Genomic DNA, 13,206 nt, shown 5'->3' with positions numbered 1-13,206 from the left:
TGTTTGACATATGCTTTGAATTTGATAAGTTCAGTTATTTTTGGTGTGGGAATTATTTTGTTCACGATAAATAATCCTTCTTACGCCTAATTCTTTGCATTGTTCGTCATCATATCGCATCATATATCGGACACATATAAGACACAAAGTTAAAGACTCAAAGATTAGACATAAAATACAGCTAAAATGGAAGGAAGAAAAAGGAATATGCAAAGAAAAAGGTTGCCATCTGATCCTAACTATATATTTTTTTAAATATATTTTCATTTATATATCTGCTACTGCTTACAAAATTTTAGGACACGACAAATGAATAAAGCTAGGTTTAACTGCGGAGAAAAATTCCGGAATAATGCCACTTCTTTGTCTTTTTTTTTATATTTATGTGTATATTTATCAATAAATGTACCAAACGCAAGATATTCTAAGTTTTATTAGACAAGGGTTGCTTTTTAGAAGGCTTTCACCAGAAGGCCACCTATTTCAAAAAAATAATATTAAACAAAAATTGTATGTAATTAACACCGTTATATATTTGCTGTCGCCATTCGTCCAGGAAAGTCTCTACAAAAACGTCAGAAATATGTTTTTGGTTTTTTTATCGTATTGTTTTTTTTGCGTCATTTTGGGCGAAAAAAAAATATCCGCACCTACTACTCTCCCATTTTTGTATTTCTTATTCTTGTCTTTTGTATCAAAAGAAAATATGTGTGATATAATATTTAAATTTTTAATTATAATGGGCAATAATTAAAGCTTTGCCTTAATGATTCATCTGCGCTCACATTGATTTAGAACTCTAACAATCAATACCAAATTCATTCAAATATTCTCCCATATCATAAAGGCACACCCACATAGAAAGCTTACTCAAACGCGCGTTGATATGCTAATCAATGTACATTGCAACGCTTAGAAGTTAATGAGCAAGTCGGGATGCCTTAGCTTCATATGCACATATTCACATACATACCCTGCACATTTACTGCTTACTTAATGTACAGCAGTTACCTCCAACTTAAGCGTGTATTGCGAAGAGTTTAGGAGGCTTTCTGTAAGGCGTGCGTATACACATAAGCAAGTTGGGGGTGCCAATAATGTCGAATATAAATGTTGTTTCAATAGTATTGGTTAGTGATGTAATGAACTGCGTAAGATAATAAATAGTGTACAAAAGCGAAAATGTCATTAAAAGCAACATAATACCACAATTATCAACACGTTGGCTACTGTAACAATTTTACACCTGCCAGTAACAGTACGCATACTTGAGTGGTAGTATTGAAATAAACATTCGTACGTTGATATATGCTTGTGCTATGACTTCGAGTATTTTGCGGTAAACACTTACATGAAGCTCACAACTCTGAGCAAATATGATGACATTTACTCTTCTGTTTTGTGTAGCTACAGCACCACCGTACTCTGATTACATCGACACAAAATTCAACAAGAAGTAATTTTTACTCGTACGCATCACAGATGGGCGATTGGCAGTGCTGGTGTTAAAAACTTCAGTAAGCACTTTCTTTATTAAAAACCAACCAATTATACGCCAATATAACCGTACCACTTTAAGAGACGGACTGTGAAGCGGATCTCTTAGCCCGCATCGGTACAACTGAACCGGATGAAGATGGCTGTAGGGATTTCTGGATTCCGCTGGCCACCTCTAGTTTGCTGCTAAATAGCTGGGCTTCGGGCCTGCTCAGCAAACGTTAGGCGGACACCACTTCTTGCAGGGTAGCAAGATATATCTGGCCGAAAGTGGATGGCAGGAGGTCTGCCGAAATAATTGAGTTCACAAGGCTCACCTATCAATGGTCATTGTGGTTTTGACAGGGCACTGCCCCATGGTTATCCATGCGGTACTGCTAAATATACTGGAAAATCCATCCTGCTGCAGCTGTATGGAAGATGATGAGGTTAAATCATCAAATCACTTTACGCTTGATTGCCCATCTTTTGCCAGAACTAGTCGCGACACACTTGGATCTCCCGAGGATCTATCCAATGTTAAGATCGGTATTATTCGGAACTTTATCGTTGCTACCCAACGATTCTCTAAGTAGCTATATCTACGTCACCGTTATTTTATTGTGTGTGGTATCACAACGGACCTTCATGTTGTCCAAGTGAACTTCCCTTATCAGGGCAGCTACCACCTAACCTAACATAAGAGGCGGGCCCCGATGCGTATACGTAACATTTTTTTTCTTGGCATTAAAGGATTGCATATATAAAATCATACAAGGCAAGCAAATACAAGCGTGTGAACAAAGAAAGGAGAGGAGACGACTAGAAATATGGGAATCGTTTGATTATCGATGAGTAATCGCTTTTTTATCGATGGTTTTCGGACGTGTTACTAATTTCTTTGGAGGAGTTACCGATTTCTTATCCAAGCGTTATAAATTTTTATAGATAATAAGCATTATTCGTGTTTAATCGGGCTTGTGTCGACAGGTCATCGATTTTCAGTCAACGAATTATCGGTGTTATATCGAAAATTTATCGATTTTTTTTTGTTTGTTTTCCCAAAATATTGTCGAAAAAAATTCCGAAATTATACCGAAGACCCGCAACTAAACCGCAGATAGCCGAACTGATATCACTATGACTCTACCTATTAGGGGTGGCTCAGCTATCAGATTTTGTAGGGCGAAGTAGCACAGTTTATAGAAAGATTCTGATGCTTCCCAAGTGGACGGAGTTATTTTATAACATAAGTCTCATTTTTTTATAGGACTGTTCTGTTTGATTGTTGAGAAAACTTCTGGTATTACTATGATCACCCAGTTCAACTTAACCTATCAATTAAGTGACCGGACAGCACTATGAAAGGAGAACGGTTATTCCACTCGGCCTTTACACTAGATCACTGAGAGCAATCTTCGAACTTAAAATGAAGCTGCGTAGTGTAAGCATATTTCTCTCTCACTACGTTGCCCCTTTGTGTACACTTAAGGTTTTCATCGAGCCCACAAAAGCAAATATTACAACGAGGAATGTTGTACAGCTTACAAAATAAAAAATAACGCTGCTTATAACGTCATGAACTGATTGGACCTCATCAATATGGCTCAGACCTGGTAAATGCATTTTTGACCAGCTATTCACGATGCACCAGTTCCTAGAGAAGAATCGACTTACACTGTATTTGTGTCATGTTCGAAACAGCCTTTGACAAAGCGAAAGGAAGTTGTTTATATGCTCCTACATTTTAATCAAAATTTCCTACAAGGCTTACAAGCCTTTGTCAACTGACATGGGGCAACACTGTCATCTCCCTTAGGATTGTAAAGGGCCTCTCCGAGTTATACGAAACGAAACGAAGCTTCAGACAACCTTTCTTGCGATTTTGTTAAACTAATGCTGAAAAAGATAATCTTATTGAAGCGAACAATTGCTGGCTTATGCTGATAATATTGATATCACTGACCTCAATATGTGCGCCGTAAGCTCTGCACTGTCTGGATTTGGCTAAGAGGCAAGAGCGTCTTGCGATAATTGGTGACAATTCGAAGTCCCTGCTTACATTCAATAAAAGTTCAGCACATTCGCGCCGAATATAAATTCGAAACTATAAAGTACTTCGCCCACCTTGGAACCAGCACAAACAGCAAAAATGTTAGCTAATAAATCAAAAGGAGAATAGCTCTTGCTAAAAAGTGCTACTTGAAAAGTGAAGTATTCTCTTATTTACTTACTTAATTGGCGCTCAACCTTTTGAACGGTTATGGCCGTCCAACAAGGCACGGCAATCGTTTCTTTTCTCTGCCAACTGGCGCCAATTGGTCACACCAAGGGAGTTTAAATAGTTTTCCACCTGGTCCTTCCAGCGGAGTGGACAGCTTCCACAGGCGGGTTCCGATAGGAACACTTTCTGTCCGGAGCGTAATCTTTCATTCGCATAACATGGCCTAGCTAGCACAGCTGCTGCATTTTAATTCGCTGGAACATGTTGATGTCTGCATAAAACTCGTACAGCTCATCGTTAAATCTTCTTCAGTACTCGCCATTGCCAATGCGTAGAGGCCCATAAATCTTTCTAAGAACTTTTCTCTTGAACACTCCCAAAGCCGCTTCATCAGATGTTGTTATGGTAGAGTATGATTTTTGTTTGCCGATAGTATTCTATTCACGAACAAAAATCACACTCAACCAATCGCTAATTATTCCCATCCTAATGGACGGTGTTGGCTCTTGGAGAGACAAGCTCATCCGGTCCGTGATGCAATTTAATTTTAACTCCAATGAGAGTAAAATTTTGCTGATATTTGGCAAATGAAATACACTAACTCTTGCTTGCATAATGCCTTCATATGACTCTTAAGTACATATATGTATACACATACATATATAGTTCGGTATCTGTTTGCTTGGTTGGTGGCAACAGCCATGTTGCATTGTGGCAATTAATTACCTGCGAGCGTTGCAAATAGCCATTTTAATTAGTAAAGGAGTCACAACGCGTGCAACAATAAGGTGTTCATTGTACAGGGGGAGAAGATACTAAGATCAGACTTATGACATTCAACCGATGTATGTTTAAAATAATATAATAAGTACTCATATATTAATGCTCATATGTTCTTTTGCTACTGAGATCCATGTACATTAATAAGAAATGTACACCAAACGCACATGTAAGTTTAACACCACACACACACACGCACAAGAACACCTACAAATATACTTTCTTTTTACGCTAATAAACACAAGTACACAAATAGCAGTAGATTGAAACCGATTACAATATTCTGGCACACCTGGGGCGCACTCGAGCTGGTTGCTTTAATGCGGCAACTTGTCGTCACCATTAGAAGCTACAAGCCTAAATTCTATATGTAGAGCTATGTAGGATGCCCAGCAGAAACCCTATATTATGCTTACAAGAAGCAATGCAAAACAAACAGGTCTATATGTAAATAACGAAAATATGATGCTACTAACACACAAACATATATACATACAAGTGTACATACATGTACAAGTGTAAACTTTCCATATTTGCAGATATTCATACCTAAAAGTATGCTAATCTAGGCGCATAAATTTGGAATTTGTCAGCGCTTAAAGCAATTAATTCATTCTGGATTTACTATGTACTAGAACCAGCTAGGAATATATATAGTAATTTGAGAACAAGCATCTTATGTATATTAGGGTGCGACTTATTTGTATTAGCTAAAACGTGTGGAAAAATAAAGTTAAATCTTGTTATATTTAGAACGTTTAGGTCAACGAGAAGGGGAGGAGTTTCGTAACTGAATTTTTTAACATGAATTTTGTAACTGAAATTATGTGAACTTATCTCAAAAACATTTTTAAAGAAGATGAAGCAAGCTTTAAGAAAATTTACTACTTTTTTTGAAGTTTCTGAATTTTTTGGATATTACTTTGTTGTAACCGTATCAATTTTTGTCTAACAAGGTACCAGTCAGAGCTGGTAAAATCAAGGACACACTGAAAGAAATGGTGCTAGTAAAATCAACAGATCTGTTCTGTTTTTCTTGACTTAATGGAATTCGATTAAATTGATCGAATTACGGTTAATTCGACCGAGTTCTTTATCAAACAAATTAGTTTAGTCATTTCAACAGAAGAGAAATTGTCGCTCTTAAGTTAACAAAATTCTGTAAAATTGACAGATTCCTAATCAATCTAACTGATTTTTTGTTAACACAACTGATCTTACTGGTCATTTCAACAGCGATCAACAGTCAATACATTAGCAAATTTCAAAGTGAATTTTACGCTCACTGCGCTCTCTACCTTGTACTTATGACGATGGTGCCACTTGTTAAAAAAAAACACCAAAAAAAGAAAACCACCAAATCGAAAAAAGACACAAAATGGGAAAACAACAAAAAACTAGTTTTTCAGTTATCAATGCGAAACGAGAAACCCTTTTTTGAATTTACTGCACAAAAAAGTATGAGATACCGGGACACCTATTTATCGGGTACAATTTTGAAACTTCTCTTCCAAGCGTAATGCAAAATTGCGCCCTCTTGTTGCAAAAGTTTTGTTTGAACGAACAGGATTTTTCCAAAGTTAGTAACATTTTGTTCAAGTTTTTACGAATTTTCACTCACGCGAATGAATTTAATAAGATAATAAAAAACATCCTTTTTTAATATTGATGTTTCCGACAACAAAAAAGTTTGAGTTGTTTTGGAATCATTTCAACTTAAAAAAGTCTTACGAAAATTAAACCTGCCGAATTACATGTAAAGTTACTACAAGGGTGAATTACCTTTTAGCGATTTGATTCTTTACTTTTCTATAACTTACAAATTCTCTATTTAAAATGTTATGTCAAATCTTTATACTAAAAGTTTTGTTCGAAACAATCAAGTGTGGCAACTACGTGCAACTGCAACTGAAAGAATTGAGAAACAGTTTTGTGACTACTATTTTCATTTCTATTTGCAAACCGAGGTTCAAAACTATAAATTAAATAAAATATAAAATTTGGTGAAAGTGTATTTAATAAAACAAAATAATAAAGTGTATAATGTTTAATGTCTGCCAGAATATTTGATGTGCGCCCAATTGAATTCCGGTTAGTAAGTGCCACCGTGGTGTGATGGTAGCGTGCTCCGCCTACCACACCGGATTCCTTGTGTTCACACTCCGGGCAAAGCAACATCAAAATTTTAGAAATAAGGTTTTTCAATTAGAAGACAATTTTTCTTAGCGGAGTCGCCCCTCAGCATTGTTTGGCGAGCACTCCGAGTGAATCACTGCCATGAAAAGCTCTCAGTGAAAACTCATCTGCCTCGCAGATGCCGTTCGGAATGGGCATAAAACATGTCCCGTCCCGCCAATTTGTAGGAAAAATTAAAAAGGAGCACGACGCAAATTGGAAGAGAAGCTAGCCTTAGCTCTCTTCGGAGGATATCGCTCCTTACATTTATTTATTTATATGGCAACATAGGTACTTTCGTACAAAGCTGTCGCAACACCTTTTTTTGTTCATTTGACTACTAAAACGGTCAATTACGAATCAACGATTTTTGCGCAGTTGATTCAATCTCTTGTTGCGATGGATAAAATTTGACAGAAATTTCGGTTGAATTGACCCGTATTTCGGTTGATTTTACTAGTCTTTTTCTTTCAGTGCAATTACTATTACCATTACCAATACTCAGGAATTGAAAACACCAATTAGCAAATATAAGTACATTTAATTGGTACTTGATATTGAATACACGCATTTTCAACTCTTTTTCAATTAGTCGAAATTTTTTTAAATTTGTGGCAGAAAAAAGTCCTACTCACCATTAAGTAGCAAGAACAATATACCGTTCAACAAACTTGATATATTTTTTTTTAAATAGTATCCACGATATTTTTCCAAATAAATACTTGGCGTGATGTATCTTTGAGCTTCTCTGACGATTTGCATCGCGTTACTTTTAAAATTTTCCAGGACCTGAACAGACGGTTCAGACCGTTCGGACTGTGTGCCAAATTAGAGACAAAGTTAAAATGTTTTAGAAAGACTGAGTATTGGCACAGACTGATGAAAGAAAAAACCAACCAAGAGTCTCATGGTTAAATCGCTGAGTAGCGTATATTCCATATCAGCACCTCTTTTTAAGTCAACAAGCCCTATGAAACTTTTGAAAATGTTTCGCTAAAAGCTATTTCTTTGAGGTTGCATTTCTGTAATAGAGTATCTAGGTGCTTGTGCTTGTTATCACGAGGTTTGCCAAATTTAGCGGTTTCTTGTAATTTATTTTCTTGAAGCTGAGAATAGGCAAATTCCTAGGAAATATATGATAATAAACGTGAATTCGATAATTACTGTGAAAATCACGGTCATCAACTCTTAAGAGTCTAGGAGTCACACAAACATTGTGAACAGCATTTTTAGAAGGTCATCCATCAACATCAGGTCGCATTTTAGTAATAGAAGGTTGACTTTGACTTGGTACTGCAGCTTGTGGAGAGTTTTCATAAAATTCTTATGCAACCTCTTGGAATTTAAAAAATAAATGTCAGGGTAATCAGGGCGTTCAATTCACAATAATTACTTAACGCTCTACAGCGGCAATTCAATAAAAATTAAAAGTTTTGAACCAAGAAAATTAAGTGAAATATGCCATTTGTATTGAACGTAGGTATAATTTTCTGATTTCTACAATTCAAAATCATCATAGTTCCATTACCCTTATTCCTTTGTCTCTTTTAGTTAGCCATACCTTAGCAAATAATTTAATGTAATGAAAAGTATTTGAAATAATTGATCACGAATTGAAAAAAAAACTCAATACTTTGAGCGACTTCGTATTGACTTTGATTACCTTCCCAAATTTTTGTTCAAGCAGTATATGTTTAAAGTTGAATCAGGTCTCAAATTTAATCCATCATCTTTCTGGCAGTACATTAATTCAAAAATAAAGTTAAATGGGTTTCCAACTACATTTGTGTTTAACGGGTTAGTTTCTGATAACCCACAGGCTTCATGCAATCTGTTCGCTGAATTTTATCAGGGGGTCTTTGAAGTGCACGACAATCAATCTCTTCCTACTACGGCATTCCCATCATTACCGCCGATATCAACGTTTGTTGTGGACGAGTGTGATGTGACTCTTGCGATTTCGAACCTTAAGTTCAGCACAAAGTTGAATAACGAGGGACTTTGTTCCGCAGTTTTCAAAACTTGTTCACAAGCTTTAGTGGGTCCAATTACTAGTATATTTTACGCATGTCTTTCCAACGGCGTTTTTATTGATGACTGGAAGGTGTGCTCTTTACACCCAATTTTTAAATCAGGTGACCGACATAAAATTTGTAACTATAGGCCTATAGTGAAACAGAGCACAGTGACAAAGTTGTTTGACAGTGTCATTCAATCAAAACTTTATCTTCACGTACGTAATAAACTTCATCCCTGCCAGCACGGGTTTATGCCTGGTAGATCCACGTGTACTAATCTACTCCTAGTCACGCACGAGATCGTTAAGGCATTCAATTGCCAGTCCCAACTTGATGTGATACACACAGATTTCTCTAAAGCCTTCGATAAGGTAGACCATGAAGTTTTGTTGCATAAATTAAAAATGTACGGCATTACTGGTCAGCTACTGAAATTTTTCTCTAGTTTTCTTAGTGGTAGGAAACTATTTGTGAAAATGGGGTTCACCACGTCCAGCACTTGTGTTTGTTTACTGCTCTTGTACGGAGCTGGTTAGAATATTGCTCCTTGGTTTGGAGTCCGTACTACGATCTATACTCAGCAAAAATTGAAAGAGTTCAGAGAGTCTTCACGAAATATGCTTTATATAAAACTAACTTCGAAGGTGGTCATCCGCCTTACATTGGCAGAAGGAAGCTTCTCGGTCTGCAGTCTTTACATGACCGAAGAATTTGCTGCTCATTACTATTTGTACATAATGTAATTAACCATAATATCGATTGTGATGACATAAAGGCTTTGTCAATGTTTATATTCCCCCAAGATCGCTAAGAGCTAATCGCTTTTTTGCTGATTCAGTTAGTAAAACTAATTACTCGTTGAATGAACCCATTAATAGCTGTATCCACCTTTGTAATAGTTACGCTAATGTTATTGATCTCAATTCAAGTTTTTATACGTTTAAATTAAGCTTGTTTACACTATTTAATTAAATTTGTTATATTTATACTTATGTGATATACTGTAAGATTTATAAATCAGTAGACTGAAATTAAATAAATAAATAAATAAATTACCAAGTACCAGTAAAAAGTTTTTGTATTGTACTTGATAATTAAATTTTTTAATTACCAAAAACTTGTAAATACCGAATAACTAATACGAAGTACATATATTCATTACTGCAAAGGTATTTTTCGAGAAAAAATTCTCTCAAAATTCGTACTGATTTTTTACAACTTTTTTTTCTGCCATACGGAGGGCACATAGCTTCATTTTTTATTTCGAAAAAAATCTGAAACACGCCATGGAAATAAAATTTTCAAAAGCCAATAAGAATTTCAAGAGATTTATAACTTGTACTTTGTTAGACTAAAATTGATTGGGCTTAAAAAATTCAAAGAACTCGAAATAAAAATTTCGATATTTTCGTAAAGTTTTATTTTTTTTTTTATATGAATTAAGCGGAGATTACCCTTATTGCTTTTAAATATATGACAACATTTTTTTGAAAAAATTTTTATTTTATAATTTATTGAATAATCCTGGAAAAATTAATTTCTAATTTTATTTGGTCGATATTTCGATCTCATTCTGAGATCTTCTTCAGGAACTGTGAACAAAAACAACAATTAGTTAACATGTAAACAACTTTTTCACCCTAAACTTAATACCACTTACACAATAGAATATGTTTTACCGACTAACAAGATGTACGAAAAAAGAAAGCGTAGAAGTAAAATAAATATGAAAACATAAACAATTTAAAACACCGTAAGTATAAACAAAAATCTGCAAAAACAACAATACATAGAATGACGAACAAAAAGACATAATCATATGTATTGACGTACAAATGTACATATGTACATATATATTGGTCATCCCACTGCATTTGTTGTGTTGAGCTGCAATTCTAACTAGAACAGTGTTGTTGTCTTAAAACTAAATTTTAAATTGTTTGTATTTTCATATTTATTTGACTTCTACGCTTTTTTTCATACATCTTGTTAGTCGGTAAAACATATTCTATTGTGTAAGTGGTATTATTTTTAGGGTGAAAAATTGTTTACATGTTAACTAATTGTTGTTTTTGTTCACTGTTCCTGAAGATGACCTCAGAATGAGATCGAAATATCGGCCGACTAAAATTAGAAATACAACCATTTAAACTGTGTTTCAAATTTTTTAAACTGCCTTGAGCTCATCAAAATTTAATATTTTTTTTAGAACATTCCCTGAAGTACGATGATGCTTCCTACAGAAAAAAAATTAACGTGTGGCACTCGGGGACTGCCGCGGTAAAGCTATGGCATATCATCAACTTATGCAATTATAATATTTATGCAATATTTTGTTTTCTTTGATATTAATTCTAGTTTTGTCTTAAACTTTAACTTTAACTTTAACTTTAACTTTATTTTTAACTTTAACTTTAACTTTCACTTTAACTTTAACTTTAACTTTAACTTTAACTTTAACTTTAACTTTAACTTTAACTTTAACTTTAACTTTAACTTAAACTTAAACTTAAACTTTAACTTTAAATTTAACTTTAGCTTTAATTTTAACTTTAAATTTAACTTCAACTTTAACTTTCAGTTTCACTTTCAATTTCACTTTCACTTTAACTTTAACTTTCACTTTCACTTTAACTTTAACTTTAACTTTAACATTCACTTTAACTTTAACTTTAACCTTAACTTTAACTTTAACTTTATGATAGAGATCCAATTTTATGAATTTGGCCTGTTGCTAACACCGAACCTTTTTCGAACCTTTTTTGACAAATATCCGTTACGGTTTTTTTTGATTTAGTCGCCAAGCCCGCGATAAAATCTATGCAATAGCTTAAAAAAATAAAATTTGCCTGATAAAGTCTGAAAACAAATATTTTCTATACTCACATACAAAATATTCGTCATAATACTTAAAGTCAATTGTTGGTGGGGGAAGTTCTCACGGTTCGATTTGACTGACATTTTTTTAAATAGAATGCCCTTTGCACAGATTAATATTTACGAATAAAGCAACGCAGAGAAAAAGAAAAGGAGGATGTGGATTAAAGGATCAGAAAAAGAGTGGAGAGAAGGGGGAGGTAAAAATGTTATTAAAGTTATGCAGATAGAGCAAAGTTAGAGCAGAACAACGTCTGCTGGTCTGCTATTCGAAACAAAAATACGAATTTAAGTAAATTTAAAAAAATTGCTACTGTTATTTTCGTGCTTGCTACTGTATATCAGCGACTTGATGGGTTCGCATCACTTTTCTAGAAGGGCTAATTTTGTTAAGATAAAACTTTCTGGATCAATAGCACCCTAATGTGCATATTAAATCCAATATTACACAATAATGCTAATCTTTTTTTGTTTGGCGTCTGAGGAATAGAAAAGTGTTTGAGTGTGCGTAACAAATACTTAATGAATTTAATGTGGAGAAATAACAGAGCTGAAGATGAATATTAAATATAAGCTTAAAAATAATTAAAGAAATATCGCAATTTCTCACTAAACTAATTAACTAACGATAACATTGAGCACAATTTCAAAGTCTTAAATTGGAATTATCCGGAATTATTAGGATGAAGTGTCTACATATTTCCCAACAAGGTTTCGAAAAACTCAAATCAAAAAAACATAAATGAAATTCACAAAAACGCAAATGTATTTTATAAAATTCAGAATTTTGGGATTGGTGGAGAGCTTTCGTATACAGGCTATCTGATTTGGCGTTGATCTGCCATATTGCACCATGCTATTTGGGACTTGAGCTAAGGCTTGTTGGTCTTCCATGTGGCCGATTATATGCGATATTATTTGGCTGATTCCGGGATAGTTCAAGCAGTTTGAGCAATCCCTTTTTCGACGGATGCAATGGGGTATATTTGAAATTCAATGTACAGAGAAATACTGGTACTATCGGGATGGATATATAGACCGAATAGATTGACATTATAAATGGGCACAATCGCATGATAATCACAGCTACTCCTTCTACAGCGAAAATTTCGAAAAATAGCAATAGTGCGATATTGGCAAATTGAAACATCATATCACCGCAAAGCAGGCAAGCTATCCTCAACGCATTGCACACTGGTCACCCAGGTATAGTACATCTGAAAGCTTTAGCAAGGAGTTATACTTGGTTGTTCAATATGGAAAAGGAGATCGAAGATATTGTAAAGTCGTGTGAAACATGTCAACTGAATCGAAACGAGAACGCACATGCTCCAATTCATTGGTTGGAAACAACGAAAAATACGTGATCACGCCTACATGATAGTTTTGCTGGCTTTTTTCAGTAGCAGGCGTTTCTCATAGTTGTGGATTCATACCCCTAGTGGCTTGAAGTTTTCCCAATCAAGTCTACCTCATCGCAATCGGCTATCATGCCACTTCGAACACTATTCGCAAACTCACGGCCTACACAATCAAGTAGTATCAGACAACAGGACAGCTTTCTTATCTGAAGAGTTAAAAAAATACATGCATGAAAATTTGATACGGCTTATTCGCTTTGCTCCGTTCTTAGCATATTCAAATAGTCAAGCGAAA

This window comes from Eurosta solidaginis, chromosome 1, assembly GCF_040869045.1.
Source record: "Eurosta solidaginis isolate ZX-2024a chromosome 1, ASM4086904v1, whole genome shotgun sequence".
NCBI lineage: Eukaryota > Metazoa > Arthropoda > Insecta > Diptera > Tephritidae > Eurosta > Eurosta solidaginis.
Note: the sequence above shows the minus strand (reverse complement) of the source record.